The sequence below is a fragment of the Tursiops truncatus genome, chromosome 5, assembly GCF_011762595.2.
Source record: "Tursiops truncatus isolate mTurTru1 chromosome 5, mTurTru1.mat.Y, whole genome shotgun sequence".
Taxonomy (NCBI): Eukaryota; Metazoa; Chordata; class Mammalia; order Artiodactyla; family Delphinidae; genus Tursiops; species Tursiops truncatus.
Window position 1 is genome coordinate 6,501,006 of NC_047038.1, and position 18,287 is coordinate 6,519,292.

Here is an 18,287-nt window from a genome sequence, read left to right on the forward strand (position 1 = left end):
ACACATCTATTAATTGGTAGAGTCAAAATATTTTAAGCAAAGACAATCTTAAAACCATATATGTTAAGCAAACCATTTATTAACCAAAATTACAACAGCACTGGATTTATCAAACCCCAAAATCTTCTTGTTATAACAATCTACATACATTTTCGAATTTAAAAGAATTCCTTAAAGCTGTGAATCAAAAACCATAATGGTAAAGGGCTCTCCACCCTCTCTCCCTCCATCTCTTCCTCCCTTCCTTCCTTCCCACCCTCTCTTCCCCCACCCTTTTCTCTCTCTCTCTCTCTTTCTAAAGTTTCCAACCCACTGTAAACAAATACTTCTGTAAAATACAAGATGTTCACTACTGATTCCCGCCAATTTCTATAAAATCCCCTTATTTGTGTGACAATGCCCTCATCCTTCCTTTTTCAAAAAGCCATGTCTGGGGCTTCCCTGGTGGTGCAGTGGTTGAGAGTCCGCCTGCCGATGCAGAGGACACGGGTTCATGCCCCGGTCGGGGAAGATCCCACATGCCGCGGAGCGGCTGGGCCCGTGAGCCATGGCCGCTGAGCCTGCGAAGCCGGAGTCTGTGCTCCGCAACGGGAGAGGCCACAACAGTGAGAGGCCTGCGTACCACAAAAACAAAAAACAAAAAACAAAAAACACTGGATCCAGAGAGAAGCTCAGTTCTCTCTTTTTCTATGAATTTAACTGAACAGAGAAGTTTTCTTATATCCCTTCTACTTATATTCTTGAATAAATGGAATCTCAGCCTTGGCCCTTTCTATGGTAATCTTCACCACATGCCAATTGTCTAAACTCCTTGGAGGAGCAAAATCTCACATCACATAGGATGTGAGTACAGCAAAAAAAAAAAAAAAAAAAAAAAAAGCCATGTCTGTAATTGCCCCGTCCTTGTCACCAACAGTATCAAAATCTGTGAAGAGTCAGAGATTTTATCCTTGCAAGCTGGCAAGTTAACCTGCCAAATTTCATAGAGGCTGTGGGAAGACGTGAGGCTCCTGGGTCAAAGACAAAGGACTTACTACGCAGAGCACAGTAAGCAGCAGAGCAGCATATCTGCCTCAGTTTCCCTTGTCCCGGGTCCCACAGGGAAACATAAATGGACCCCGATGGATGTCCTCAGAGGAAGGAACACTAAGCTTAGGGAACCGAGATCTTTCATAATAGGGAATAATCTTTAATAGAGAATAGTCTTTACTTCCTCTTATGAGAGTTATTATCCCAGACAATAAGCATGCCTGTTCTTTGCTCTAGAGGGAGACACTATCTTTAACTTCAAGGCTTTTTGCTATACAAACATACTTAAAATGGGAGGAACAAAAGCAATCAACGATTCTGCTCACAGAAATGTAAAAAAAGGTGAGACCCATTGAGAACTGGCTAACAACAGTGGGATTTTGACTTGGGTTTTTTCAAATAATTGCTAGGTGACTGGGATTTTTACCATTCTGCCATATTCCTCTAACTGAACATAGTGTTCCATGTCCTTTAACCTCAAGAGAATGGGTCTTACCTACTGTTATATGTCTTTTTTGCTGTCAAGGGATACATCCATCTATAAAATCTAGGGCAACTAGGACACTTCTAGACAATGGTTAATTCTGTTTACTTGACTCTGTCCCACAGAGAATGTAGGTGTTGTTTATGTATTTACTTTCTGAAGTTTTTGTGTGTGTGTTATTTTGCTTTGGTTTTTTTAAAAGAGTTGACATCCTCAGCATATTTCTTTATGTAAGAATCAATCATTTAGGGACTTCCCTGGTGGCGCAGTGGTTAAGAATCCTCCTGCCAATGCAGGGGACACGGGTTCGAGCTCTGGTCCAGGAAGATCCCACATGCCACGGAGCAACTAAGCCCATGCGCCACAACTACTGAACCTGCGCTCTAGAGCCTGCGAGCCACAACTACTGAGCCCACACGCCTAGAGCCCGTGCTCTGCAACAAGAGAAGCTACCGCAATGAGAAGCCCGCGCACTGCAACGAAGAGTAGCCCCCGCTCACTGCAACTAGAGAAAGCCCGCGTGCAGCAACGAAGACCCAATGCAGCCAAAAATAAAAATAAATTTATTAAAAAAAAATCAACCATTCAATAGAAGATCCTTACACAGTTCTATATAATCTAGATGTCTTTGCTGTGTTTTAACTTCGTTCATTCTCTTTTCCCTAATCATAACTTTGGCTCTTTCTGCAGCCAGACCAGTCTCAATGATGAGAATTTATGAAGGTGTGTATTTAGATGAGAATTTATGAAGGTGTGTATTTAGATGAGAATTTATGAAGGTGTGTATTTAACTGTATAGTGTTTACTTTTTCTATTGCTTTATCTTGTTACATGACCCTTATATTTAACTATACTTTATTATTAATGTGTTTTTATTAGTTTCTGAGCAGCAGGGATAAAGGGATAATGGCTGCCTAATTTCTCTGATACATTGGCTAGTAGAGCACTGGTATATTAAGAAGATAAATAAGCATTGTTTGGTTGTTTGATTATGTTGCAGTGTTTTGTAATATTCAGAGAAAGCAGAGAAACTTGAAAGAAAACAAAAGTCTTCTACTGAAATGATACAATTCTCATTTCTTAAAAAGAAAGTAGGCTTGTGTTTGTTTCGTCTGCCAAATGGCTACATATTCTAATTCTAAGCCATATTAGGGCTCTGTGGAGCATAAACTCTATACTTCAGTTGTTTTAACCTTGAATTAGAAATGAGATACCATGGATCAGAGAAATATCCAAAAACACCATTTATGATGACAGTGAGTTTGAAAAAGCAAGATTGGAAATTTAGGCTGCAGCTAGAAAAGACAGAAAACAGTACCAAAATATTTCTTCTAAAACTTGAGTAACACTACTGCATTTATTCCATTAAAAAACAATTTATATTTTATTTAAAAAATGTATTATCTATATAAATTATGAAAGTAGCACGTTTATTTAGCTAGCAAATCCATTCAAAGTGTAAGGCAAATGTTCCTAATCTCCTTCCACCATACTGAATTAACCAACAATAACAGCACGAAGTGTATTTTTCCCATACTTTTATGAATTCTCATATGGATATATATAAAAATGTGTACACATGTATGCGTGCTTTGTTACAGTTGTTTACAATAAAGGCTGTTATACACATTTATGCATAAATTTTTAAAATTTATATAAATTTCTGAGCTTAAAAATATAACGGCCTTTTTTCTCATTAAATTAGTATACATCTAATTCAGATTTGATATAACTACTAAACAACTGCCATTTATGATTATTTTTTTCTTTTTGCTGCTATAAATATAATAAAATCCATACACATAAAAAATCCTTGTAGTAAAAATTATTGCATATATGTTATGCTTTGGCTATTTATTTCTATAAGGTCATTGTAAAATATGGGATTTCTGGGTCAAATATTATGGTATTTTGAATTTTAAAAGCTATTGACAGATCTTTTTATGCCAATTCCCAGTTTACTTCCAAAGATCTCCCAAATTTCTACTCCATCCATAGAATGAGAATTCTCCCATCACTACATGCTATTCCTTTTTAAAATTTTTGTCAAACTGACATGCTATATTAGTTTAATTTGTATTTCTCTGATTACTAAGATTAAGCATCTTTTCATATGTTGCTGGCCATTTAGACTCCCCTTGTTTAAAGTACTCCCCATGTACTTTAGCCAACATTACTGGTTATTTGTCTTTTAATTAGTTTGCATTTGTTATTTTTATGATAAGCATATGTGCATATTTGTTATTTTTATGGTAAGCATTAATTCTTTGTCTATCATTGTGCAAGTATTTCTCAAGTTAACCTTATTCTATATATATACTAGTTTTGGGTATTTTTTGCCATACAATTAAACAAATATATGTAGTGCCATATGCCTTCCAGTTTGCTTATGGAAGCCGAGATTCCTATATTGCATTGAATGATTTACCCATCTCTAATATTTCAAGGTTTTTAATAAATGCTTGTAACATTATAAATATGAGGCAATCAGATTTGCAAAAATGTTTGTGTGGTCTGAATTTGGGGAAGTTTCAGAGCCACTTTGTAACTCCCTTTCTTGTACTTATTTTTCCAGAACTTTGGATTGACAATAGACAAAGCATGTTCATATTCTGGAAATTCAACATTACACTTTCTCCTTGGTTAGGGTCCTTTTCAGTCAAGAGAAAGCCCTAATGACATATTCATACATCTTCCCATCTTTCAAGGGCCTTGATTTTTCAAGATAAGAAGCTATCTGTGAAATGGGATTAATGCACACAAATAGTAAGATTTTCATGTATTGTTTGAGATAAAAGATTGGGTAAGTGAACACTATGAATCAATATGAAATTTCAAGAATTATGATCAAATTCTCAGCTTACATAAAGTTGAGATCTAAAACTAACTTGAATTATAATAGAATAAAGATGGAAAAAAATGCAAAAGAATCTCAATTAAAATCCTGGGCCATCTCTAACTATTAAATGCACATGTCTATGCCTACGGTTATGTCTGCATATCTGTATCTATATCATCTATATGTATATAAAAATATATATCTAATACATATCTATCTTATATACCTAATATATATCTATATATAAATATTGATATAAATATATAAGTCTATATCTATCCATACCAGAAGCACCTACGATGTTCTAAATGTTGCACTAGCTGCTTTCATGTTAATCCTTAGAACAACCATAAATCACTATGAGAAAAATCCCTTGAACTATTCATGAAAACTTTTTGAATTGTTTATTAATGAATTCACCAATATTGGTGAATTTCAAAGAATTTCCTCAGTGAATGGGGTGAGGATCCCCACTAACAGTGGGTCAGGGGAACTGGTTACAACCTTCCAATCTTAATTCGTAAGTGCAGATGGTAGATAGAGTAGAATTCATCAGGATTGAATGCTTTAGTTGCTCACACACGGTTGAGCTAAGTGTTTTTTGTTTGATTTTTCCTTGATATAAAATAGAGATCTCTAGGGCTTCCCTGGTGGCGCAGTGGTTGAGAGTCCGCCTGCCGATGCAGGGAACACGGGTTCGTGCCCTGGTCCGGGAAGATCCCACATGCCGCGGAGCGGCTGGGCCCGTGAGCCATGGCCGCTGAGCCTGCGCATCCGGAGCCTGTGCTCCGCAAAGGGAGAGGCCACAGCAGTGAGAGGCCCGCGTACCGCATAAAAAATAAAAAATAAAATAGAGATCTCTATATCCAGTCTTGTTCTCCCCCAAGAATTTCAGATTTATAACCAAATGAGACCCAGCTTCCTACTGAGTCTTTTTGATCAACTGCTCCTACAGAGTTAGTTATATACATAGCAAAGGCAAGCATTTAAAACTCTAATTAAGGCTCTTTATTCTCTGTTTAAAACTCTGCACTCTTTTTCTTTTACATTTAGACTAAAATATGGATTCCTTACCTTTGTTTAGAAAGCCCTACATCTTCTAACACCAGCTTATCTCTCCCACTCATGTCTTATCACTCTCTTATTTGCTGGGTCTTCTCTAGACACACAGGCCTTTTGATTCCTCAGAAACAGCAAGCTTGTTCCTTCTGACTGGCCTGCAATTATCACCCCAGGGTTCCTTATCATGTATCAGCCTAAGTACACCCTCTTCAGGAAAGTCCTCCCTGTGAATCCAATCTGAAGTAGACACCAGTCACTTTCCACTGCTTATTATTTTTTTTTTTTTTTTTTTTTTTTTTTGCGTTATGCGGGCCTCTCACAGTTGTGGCCTCTCCCATTGCGGAGCACAGGCTCCGGACGTGCAGGCTCAGCGGCCCAGCAGCTCCACATGTGGGATCCTCCCGGACTGGGGCACGAACCCGTGTCCCCTGCATCGGCAGGCGGACTCTCAACCACTGCGCCACCAGGGAAGCCCCTGCTTCTTATTTTTAATTCCATGTGTGCCAACATATTTTTGTGTATATACGTTTTGTCTCTTCCAAATAGATCCCTATGAATTTTCCAAAAAAAAAAAATTTAAAACATTGTCTAGAATTTTACAATTAAGAGATGGAACAGAGATTCAAACACATGTAAACTAAATTCAATGCCCATCTGTAAACCAGTGTTTTGTGTAGATTGATAAGAAGAGCATGGTCAAAAGTGTGAAATGCTGCTAAGAAGAATACTCAAGTGAAATAAACTCTAGGGTTTATATGATTTAGTAAAAACTCATTGTTTGAAATTTGCATAAGCTGCTTATTTCCCTGGAGTGATGGGGGCAGACAGCAGATTGTATTCAACTGAGGTCTGAGGAGTAAACAAGTTTTGAGGGAATCTACGCAGCGACAAAGTTTGCCTAAGAATGAAAGGAAACATCTTAGATAGAAAAGACTTGAGTCTTAGATGTTGACGGGAAGGAACCAAAAGGAGATGCTGAGGTCACAAGTGTGGTGGGACAGATATTCCATTGAGCCAGGTTCTCATGAAGATGGAAGGAATGTAAGTGAATGAGAAGGGTCAAGAAACAAACTTGCCGTAGTTTGGAGACAAGATAGACAACAGTGAGTAACAGTAAGTAATTTGGAGTTGAACAGACCTACTTTAAACTTCGGTTAATATGTTTCCCTCACTGCAAAACGAAAGGTGTAATAGCTACTTTAAAGCGTTGTTGTATGGATTCGAGAAAATCAGAGTACAGTACGCGTTGGATTGCTCAGCACGTAGTAGGAACTCAGTAAGTGGTAGGTATCATTATGTAACTGTTAGCCATTTCCCAAGTCATTTCTCCGGTAAGTGCTGACAAAGATTTGAACCTGTAGTACAAAGCCTCATGACTTAATCACCATCTACTCTGCCCTTCAGGATAAAGTTCTCCCTAGAGTTCTTCCTGTGCCTTTATCTTACAAGGGAGCATGTTTTCTCCTACCTGCAAACACAGACAAGGCAATGCTACAAACACGGCTGATATGTTTCACCTGAGGTGTCTGAAGGGCAAGGAGAACATGAAATGAGTTAGGAGTGACTCACTGAGGGTATCATTCATAGTGAATAACAAGGTGGGTGCTCCTATTTATCAATACTACAGGAATAACTCATGCTATATAATCTAAGGGCAATGATCTTACTCTTCAAGAAAACGATTCAATTTTAGGCTGTCATATTTGTCCCTGTAATAAATATTTCCTTGGTAGCAAATGAGATTTACTCAAGAAAAGGAAATAATTAAGTTCAAAACACAGCAGATATGTAGCATCTTCTGCATCTTCTTTGGCCCTGCTCTTGCCCTGCTTGTTTCTGTATCTTCCACATACATGTTTTCTCTTCTTCCTAAGAGTATGGACTTTCAAATCAGTGCCATCGGATCAATTCCTTGATCTACACTCTATTATAAAAGTTTGGAATTTTTGACAGTTTACATAGCCTGTGTGAGCCTCAGGTTATTCATCTATAATAAGTGGAAATAAAACCTGCATCACAGTCAAGCTGATAAAATGAAATGGAATAATGCAAGTTTCATGCCTTGTATACAGGAAGCAAGCTGCATACCCTGGATAGAGTCGCCTTTATCCTTTCTTGGTCCATTTTTTCCTAATCATGGGATTTTAACTATGCCTTCAATGAAGACAACTCTCAAAAGCGTATTTCTAGCTTCATATTTTCAATTGCATACTTTTTTATCCTTCAAAGACAAAGCAAATACTATACCCCGAATCATAACTTTTATTAGCAAGCCATAACAACAAATTTTCTCCTTTAAATCTTCTAGTATCTTATTTTTCTCATGATGTTTTTCAGTTTTACCCTAATCCGTTTCCAGATATCGACTGTGTAAATCAGAATCCAGGCCCAAATCATTTTTAATCAGACATAAGTATTAATCCAATGACTGCTATCATACCAGGTTGGCACCTCGGAAATGTCTTGACAAGAAGAAGTTACATAAAACCTAGCAAATATATTTATTTTTTCCTCTCCCGTTGCAGAGCACAGGCTCTGGACGCGCAGGCTCAGCGGCCATGGCTCACGGGCCCAGCCGCTCCGCGGCATGTGGGATTTTCCCGGACTGGGCCACGAACCCATGTCCCCTTCATCCGCAGGCGGACTCTCAACCACTGCGCCACCAGGGAAGCCCTATTTATTAATTATAGTTACCAATGAAAACTAAAATGTAGATTTGATGATGGATTTTGTCAGTTATCAACATGCTAATTATATCCACAAGATCACCACTGAAAATACCTTTGACTATTCTAGAATCATATACTCAAGGGAAAAAAAGACATTATACATTTTAACTGCCATTCAATATATACATGGGTTTGTTGTGCTTGTTTCTTTTCACGAAAAGCAGTCACCCCCTTTATATAATCAAATAATTTTGAGATAAAGCATATCTATTTTTTTATCAAATTTTTCAGGGGAAATAATCTATTTTTCTATTTATTTCTACAATGCCATATCTAGAATTACCATTTATTTCCTATAATATATTTATTTTCTATTCATAACATATAATTCCTTCATCATGAGCTTATGATTATCAGCATGTTTCGTATTTATCAGCCCTTACACTGCCATTCATAAAAACTAAAAAAATTGCATTTTCACTTAAAGAACCTAATAGCACACAATACTTCTTGTATTGATGGTCAATGTCATGCTACTTCTAACTATATATATAAAGTCAAACAAATTTGGATGTGACATACTGCTTCTCAAGTCTATATTCCATAAAATATTCATCATGATTTTTTATTTAATAAATTTATTTATTTATTTATTTTTGGCTGCATTGAGTCTTTGCTGCTGCACGCGGGCTTTCTCTAGTTGTGGCAAGCGGGGGCTACTCTTTGTTGCAGTGCGCGGGCTTCTCATGGCGGTGGCTTCTCTTGCTGCAGAGCACAGGCTCTAGGCATGCAGGCTTCAGTAGTTGTGGCACGCAGGCTCAGTAGTTGTGGCTCGCGGGCTGTAGAGTGCAGGCTCAGAAGTTGTGGTGCACGGGCTTAGTTGCTCTGTGGCATTCATCATGATATTTTTCTGATCTCTATCTTCATTTTAGATATTTTTCTGGCATGTAAAGATTATTAGTAAAGTGCTTTCATAGATACTGAAGAAAGAAACTCTATACATAGATAACATTATTAAATAAGGGAGTATTTATTTTAAGTCGAAAAATCTTATTTAAAATGTGGTTTAAATGTGGTTCTAATAACTAAACAAAAATGTTTTTTGTTTATTAAGCCAAACAAAAAATGTTTTCATTTAACAAATGTTATATATACTGCTAACTTCACAAACTTTAATATATCTAACATTATATATTGAAATCAACTCTAATCCCTGATTTAAGTGTAAAAGATAAAAGATTTATTTTTACAAAACTTTGCTCCTTTCTAAAAACAACTCATAATGTATTCAGATTAAAACACAAAATATGGGGAAAAAAACTATAATTTTATGTCTGTATGAAATCGGAAGTACAATGAGAAAAATATTCTTTATCAGTTAACTATTTTTCATTGGTTAAATTAAACAAGGAATTCACATGAGGTTCTAACTGGTTTTATTAAACACAATCATTTTATATTAATTTATTGTTTAAAATGGTCAAGGGACTTCCCTGGGGGTCCAGTGGTAAAGAATCCGCCTTACAATGCAGGGGACATGAGTTTGATCCCTAGTCAGGGAACTAAGATCCCACATGCCGCAGGGCAACTAAGCCCACACGCCACAACTACTGAGCTCACACGCCTCAACAAGAGAGACTGAGTGCTGCAAACTACAGAGCCCACATGCTCTGGAACCCGCGCCACAACCGTAGAGCCCACGCACCCTGGAGCCTGCGTGCCACACTAGAGGAGAGAAAAAAACCTCACACCACAACTAGAGAGAAGCCCGCGTGCAGAAACGAAGAGACCGTGCACTGCAATGAAAGATCCCATGTGCCTCAGCGAAGATCCCACGTGCCACAACTAAAGACCCAACACAGCCAAAAATAAATAAAATCAATCAATAATAAAATAAAATCTAAAATAAATAAAGTGGTCAAGTCAGTTTCACTAGATACCTTCCCTAATCCTTAATGTTTATGGTGCTTAAAAATTGGATTTGCTTCAGAGGTTTCTGGATCCTTATTTTTCAAGAGACATGGTTAAGAAAAATATATTTGCCTGAAGTATACAGCATATCAGTAGGGAATAAAAGTAGTATCTATGCACACACAACGTTAATAAAAGTAATTAATTAGAATATTGATTATCAAAGAAGCAATTAATTAAGTATAAAATGCTGGCTTCAATTTTGTAAAAATAAAGTGTTTCCTGTTTCTATTGGGAGAAACAAAACAAACAAATGGGCGATACTGTAAGTATTTTTTCTTTTGTTTAAAGAAGCAAAAATTATGGGTATGAATTAAATTTCTGAAATGATAATTAAGTCATAGAGCTGGCTCCTATCGAAACTACATACAGTGTTATCCAATCATAATACACAATGATAATGAAAATCATTCTTCAAAATTAATATTTACATGTATGCTTTATTATTATAAATGTCTATTTCAAAGACGGTAATATCGATGATAATACCATTGGCTTTCTTTATCTATATATGACAATTTAGATAAACCTGAGATGTATGTCTTACACTAGGATCATAATTCTCTGAAATAATTTCTTGACTTTGATAAACTATGAGATCCACCAGGGCATGAAATCTGTTCATTGTTGTTTTACAGTTATAGCTCTAACTTTTAGCATTGTGTCCAAACCAAAAAGACACTAAATAAATATATATTAAACGAATGTATGAATTTGGAAATGATGCCTCATTTATTTGATTTTATTTATTAAGGATTTTAACAATATATGCATTACATGAAGCCTCAATTATTATACTAAAACATTAGTTTAGAAAGAGAAAGAAACACGGGGATCAATAACTACCTTAAATAACACTTAAAAAGGAACTATGACTCGAAATTTCCAAGTTCAAGTCTATATGGGCCCAGCCCCAAGAGACAAAGAAGCCCTTCCTGAAGATATGTAATTAAAAAGGGTTTCGAGAGAAGTTCCAACTTTCCATGGAAATAAACTCCACAAAATTATAGCTATCCAGTTATAGCTGGTTTCACAGGCTCTCTAGAAGGAACTCACTTTTTGTTCTACAAACATTTAGACTCCATTTTAAGATGTCACTTTTGTTGTTCCGCCTCCCAATTTAAGGCAGCAACTGAAAAACTGGGACATATTTCTTCAGTTTTTTGATTTATAATCAGCATTTTCTTTGTTGGACAAATGCCCAGTTCTTGCCTACTAAAATAGTAAGGGAAACAGGGAATTATTAGCTTATGTTGATTGTTTAAGCCTAAATAATACCCAGGCTCAAAAATCCAAGTAACAATGTAAAAGTTCATTTAATAAGGGTAAGAACCAAGTTAGAAGATCACAGGAAAAGGCACTTTGTCTCTCAAAAAATTTTTTTAAAAGCTATGGATATGGAAGTTCTATATTTAGTTTTTTAATGAATGTCCATACTGTTCTCCATAGTGGCTGTATCAATTTACATTCCCACCAACAGTGTAAGAGGGTTTGGTACAGCTGAACGAGACACAGAAGTACAAACAGACATGTGGACACGGGGTTGGGGAGCGTGGGATGAATAGGGAGAGTAGGACTGACATAAATATACTACCATGTGTAAAATACATAGCTGGTGGGGACCTGCTCTATAGCACAGGGAGCTCAGCTCGGTGCTCTGTGATGACCTAGATGGGTGGGATGGGGGATGGGGGGAGGGAGGTCCAAGAGGGAGGGGATATATGTATACATACAGCTGATTCACTTCTTTGTACAGCAGAGACTAACACAACATTGTAAAGCAACTATACTCCAATAAAAATAAATAATAAAGAAATAAAACACAAGAGATAGCTTCCAAAAAAAATAAATAAATAAAGCTATTGATAACAATTTTGTGGTAGCACCTCTGGTTGTCTTGCAGAACTCTGACAAGCCCTGGGGAATCCTCGAAGCCAGATTATGCCCCAGCCCAATCTGATACCCTCTTATTTTTCCTATGTGAAAATATAAAATGTAACTATCAATAATTGCTTTTTTAATAAACATGCCTAAATTTACTCCATCAAAGGAGAGCTGCTCTTTAAAATGGATATCTTGGGAGAGGGCCTATTTGTTCCATCACCAAAAAATTTGGAAAACCTCTTTTACTGTATTTTCTTGCAAATATGTGAGTCATGCAGAAACAGAAATCAATCTTAGAGCTATGAAAAACACAGACTATTGGGGGCTAAAAATGGCATGGCCCGATTCCATCACTTACATTTTTCATGAGTTTTGGTTCCAAATAAGCTCCATCTTTTTTCTCACATGAAATCCTAATTTAAAGTATAAAAGTCCAGCACTACCAGAGGAGTCAATAAAATATACCACAAACTATAAAGCTACTTCCTAAAGAGGTTTTCCAGAATGCCTAAAAAGATGGGACTATCACTGGATTGGGACTATAAACTCCCAAGTGACTACTAGGATACAGACTTAAAATCATTCATACCTATTTTTATTTTTTATTTATTTATTTATTTTTTGCGGTACGCGGGCCTCTCACTGCTGTGGCCTCTCCCGCTGTGGAGCACAGGCTCCCAACGCGCAGGCTCAGCGGTCATGGCTCACGGGCTTAGCCGCTCCGCGGCACGTGGGATCCTCCCGGACTGGGGCACAAACCCGCGTCCCCTGCATCGGCAGGCAGACTCTCAACGACTGCGCCACCAGGGAAGCCCATTCATACTTATTTTTTAATTGCACTTTATAAATTATGAGTGTACAGTAAATGATAGGATTCCTAACTTTCTTCTTCTGTTAAAATACATAATCTGACATAAATAATAATGTACCCTTAGAAATAATTTTAATTTGTGACTATGCATCTATATTTGAAATGCTTATAGTTCTGAACAGGAGTCAATAAACAAATGCCTGACTCTTCATTGTGCCCATATGATTAATCAGAAGCACAGACACAGGATGACTAAAGGGGTCTTAACTGGGGCTTGTGTCAGGGTCTCTGACAATACGTTGGACCTACCTACACAAATTTCAATATGGTCTTTATAAGGAGTCACTTCTGACACTGATAATAATCTTCTACTAATATTTTAGATGAAACACCAAAGTCTCACCAAAGGAGTTAAAAAGGGATGGTGTTATGTGGAAATGGGCAAGGAGTCACAGAGAGCAGAATTATAGCAATGAAAAATTTAAGATTATCTTCAGAGAAAATAAAATAATACATTTTCTTCGTCCTCAAATATAGCTTTAAATTGGAAGTCAAACTATCTTGTAAAAGTATGAAATACTCCAGGCAATTTTCTTAAAATATTAAAATCAACTAAGTAGAGGAAATTATTGGTATGTAATTCATTTTCAATTGCCAAAAACATAAGCAAAACTATTTCCTTCTTGTGTGTTTTCCAAATTTTGAAATGGTTATATTTCCTGAATTAAATGTTTATATTTCCTGATATACTTCTTAATTAAATAGGATAAATAAGCTCAACATATGCCAAGTTGGACCTTAAACACATTTGAGATTTCAGTTTACCTACTGTGTAACATACATCACACTTAAAATTTAACATTAATATATAAGAATACCTTGTACCTAGAAACTATGGGTGCAGTTAGGTCATCTACAGTATAAAACCTCTTGAGCTCACTACTGTAAATTCTCCATTTTTCTGTCATTCAGTGTTAGAGAAGCATAAAATCAAATGCTAGAGTCTTAAAACCGTCACATGTATGAATCACGGAACCCATCAACAAATATTAATTGAGCACCTACTGTGCACAAGGTACCATACAGGATACAAAGAGACAGTTCATTACAATATTTATAGTTGGTGAAAAAGACATATATATGGAGTCTGTTAGGTTCTTTTTGGCAATACAGGCTTCCAAAACTATGTGAAAATATTGATATAAATTTCAAACAGGATCATTAGAGCATTTATAAGATATCAAGTAAACGAGAGAATACTATAAACTGAAAAGCCTTTAAAACTTTTCTTTCTGTTCTAAACATTAGCTATTACAACATTATTTTCAAAGGATGAATTCCAATTAGAAACTGATCAGTTGTAGGCTTTACTCTGCAAATTCAGTGCATGTTATTGACTAATTGAGTGAAGAAAGGTTAAGGAAGAAAAAAAACAAACAATACAGATGATTCAAATTTGGCCCTTGATAACATAGGCAATGAGTTATTTTATAGATTAAAACCCAATCACTGTTACAAAAGAATAATTTCAGAGTTGTCATGGCATTACAATGACTTTGATAAGCATTAGAGCACTGAAACATATTAAAGAATAGAAGATTTATGTCTGTTTATTCAGTGCTTACGGAAAAAAAACAGGCAAATGTTTTTGCTTCTGTTTATAGTCCCAATTATCCTAAGTACTTGGTTTAATTTGCTCTCTTCCTGATTAAATCTAAGCATACATAAAGATCAGATGAGAATGCATGTTCCTGTTAAATGGTGACTGAGGATGTGCAGACACGATATATGGGATTCTTTTCGTTAAATGGATACTTTACACGTTTATGGAAAAACATAAATATTATCTCTTGTGGCCAAAGAATTAAAAGTTACGCTTAATATGTTTACCTACTGTGTGAAATGCACAAGCAATTATTTAATAAAGCTCACATACAGAGATCGTCGTAATATTAAAGTCTGAGTTGTTCAAAGCAGAACCCCAAATTGATACGGGCATATGTGAGAAGTGTGGGTCAGCAGGTTGATAACTCTGAGCCTTCAAAGCAAATCTGATCAACTGACTTAAAGTTCTCTTTGTGATTACGTGGATTTGGAATATGAGAATAAACGAGCAAGCCTGTGTTTGTTTTATAAAATTTATACAATGGTATCACAGAGAAGGAGTAAAATCATCTTACTGGCAGACAAATACAGACTATGAAAGCATTTTGGTTTCTAGTGTTAATAAACCTCATCTCATTAAGTAAGAACCAATAAGAATACAACCCCTGCTTCCAATGAATAGACTTAAAAGTATTTTAGCCACAGAGAAGAAAGAACTTATTTCTGATATAAGACCTTAAGGCATGCTTTTGATCCACAGATGGAGGCGGGCACTATATGAGTTCTGAGAGCACAGGTCACTTGGTATGACCCCTATAAACTGAACTGTTCCTGAGTATTTGCATGATGGACTGTGGTCCAGCTAGACCAGTGACTCTCAACTGGGGGTGAGTTTTGCTCCCTCCAGGGGACACTGGAAATGTCTGGAGCCATGTGATTGTCACAGTTTGAGGGGAGAAGGGGCATGCTACTGGTATCTAGTGAGTAGAGACCAGGGACGCTGCTAAATATCCTATTGTGCATAAGACAGTCCCTCACAACAAAAAATCATCTGGCCCCAAATGTCAATAGTGCCAAGGGAGTGGAACTTTGAGCTGATCCATTGTATTCTCCCTGTTGACAAAGAGTTGAGGTTGGACTTCCCTGATGGCGCAGTGGTTGAGAGTCCACCTGCCGATGCAGGAGACACGGGTTCATGCCCCGGTCTGGGAAGATCCCACATGCTGCGGAGCGGCTAGGCCCGTGAGCCATGGCCACTGAGCCGGCGCGTCCGGAGCCTGTGCTCCGCAATGGGAGAGGCCACAACAGTGAGAGGCCCGCGCACCGCAAAAAAAAAAAAAAGAAGAGTTGAGGTTGAGGTTGAGGTCCCACCTACCGATAAAATTATGGTCCAAGAAAAGCCTAATTATATCCAGCACTAGCCGACTCTCACCTGGCCTTAAAAATAGTAATTTAGTAATAGGGGGGAGAAGTTAGACGTGGGATACATGAGCAAATGCAAATACATCTTTTTTGTGAAGCTAACTTATCTCTATTTTAACAGTGTTTTGGCAAGAATTCTCAGTTAACTCATGGGAGTGTATTCAGGTGACCAAGTCATAATGTTCTCTCCACCCATAAGTCAAATGTTGACCCAGGGTTCCTTCAGAATGAGGGGAGAAGACGTTAAGATCCTCAATAGTGGAGAAAGTAGAAGGTGGCTATAGGAAGTCTGGGAAGAGTGGAGAGAGAGTAATTCATAAACTATGAAGGGCCATTCTTTTTACCTTCAGTTGTGTCAAATTACTTATTTGCACAGCGCTGTGTTATAATACAAGGTATTCTAGTTATTACTAGTTATTCTAGTTATTACTCTATACACTAGGTACTTACTCCTCTCCATGTTCTTCCAGAGACATAAGAAATGTGAGGGCTTCCCTGGTGGCGCAGTGGTTGAGAGTCCACCTGCCGATGCGGGGGACACGGGTTCGTGCCCCGGTCCGGGAAGATCCCACATGCCGTGGAGCGGCTGGGCCCGTGAGCCATGGCCGCTGAGCCTGTGCGTCCGGAGCCTGTGCTCCACAGCGGGAGAGGCCACAACAGTGAGAGGCCCGCGTACCGCAAAAAAAAAAAAAAAAAAAAAGAAAGAAATGTGAAAAGGTCATCTAAACAAATATGTTTCAGGGCAAAGATGGTGAGCAATGGTAAAGAGGGTAACTACAGTCTTGCCCACTTCTACCAGGGACAGACTATCCTTCCATTAATTACAGTAAAGAGAAGAGTGTTCGGCAGGTAGCAGGTGCTCAGTAACCGGTTGGTCAGATGAATAAATTGGTTTATCATCCAAAACATGAACTCTCCCTTAATGCATTAATACCCCTCCTTTCTTTTATCCCATTGTTTTCAAGCCCAGGCTTTTCTTTCTTCATAGTTTTTCTCACATTCTTTTCTTCCTTTCTCTTCTGAATGTGACTCTGAGGAAGACACATTCATCCTTGACTTGGTTTCCTGATTGTTTCTCATGTCTTTAACATTAACATTCGTTTGACCCCCTTGCTGCCAAATTACTCCTTTTAAACATGCCTCTCTGTGTACTTTTTACTACTTTCAGCACACCTAAAAGTGCTCTGTTGTCTAAAATGAAACTTTCACCTTTTTAGTTTTACAAATTTTGTTTCATCAGTTTGATTTCACTAATTAGCTTGGAATTCTACATTTTATTTAAAGTATTACATATTTTAAAAAATCACTATTTGGCAAAATTAGTATGTCATAGAGTAGAACTGTCATTAGCTAGGAATTAAGAGACTTTAAGTGATTACCCAGGTTTTAACATTAAATAGTGTGAATTTTGATAAATCTCTTAGAGTATATCTGAGAGATGTCTCATTTAGACAGTGATTTATGTCACTGTCATTTAGAGGGAAGAAAGAATATTATCTGATAGTTGGATTCTAGCAAAAAATACTTTTTGCTCAATACTTTCACGAAGGAAAATAATTATGAAGAAACTAAAATTTGGAGATTCAGGGCCCACTTGTTACCTTGGCTACAAATAAGTCTTATAGGAGATTATGTAACAGAAAACATTCCGAGGATGAAAATAAATCTTCTGCCACATTGTTGAGGGGAAATTATTCTTTCCTAAGGAAAAAGTTTAAAAGGGAAATATTGTTTCCCCACTCATCTTGCCTTCAATCCGTCCAGCTGCCTTTTAGCAGTCAAGCAACCCATTATCACCATTATTGTGTTTGAGTCATCATGGCCTCCAGGTGAACTGCTTGAGGAAAATGGCTTGAAAGAAATAAATACATATACACTGGCATCAGTCTTTAGTCTCTTCTTTTTAGTGGCATTGCTTTCAAGTCAAGTTGGCTTGTGTCCAAAACAAAACCAAAGAAAGCAACAGTTAAACAGCTGGTACCAATTATCCTAACTTCAGTGGGACCTCACACTCAAGTGTCCAACTAGCAAACTGGATCTATGATATAATGGATTTGTTATTTCCTAACTTGACCATGGTGCTGGTGCTGTTTGCCCACTGCCTTCTATTAAAAGTAATCTCCAGAATTATACACCTACACTCTCACAACAAGCGTTATTACTTTTGTGTGCTTTTTTTTTTTTTTTTGCGGTACGCGGGCCTCTCACTGTCGTGGCCTCTCCCGTTGCGGAGCACAGGCTCCGGACGCGCAGGCTCAGCGGCCATGGCTCACGGGCCCAGCCGCTCCGCGGCACGTGGGATCTTCCCGGACCGGGACAGGAATCCGTGTCCCCTGCATCGGCAGGCGGACTCTCAACCACTGTGCCACCAGGGAAGCCCTTATGTGCTTTTTATAAGCTCATAAAATTACTGTCTAATTGTATATACACACCAGTGGATCTTATTTTCTGGAGAAAAGCCCCAGAAAACTGGATATAAAAGTTTGAACAAGTATTTGTCTGATAAGTCAT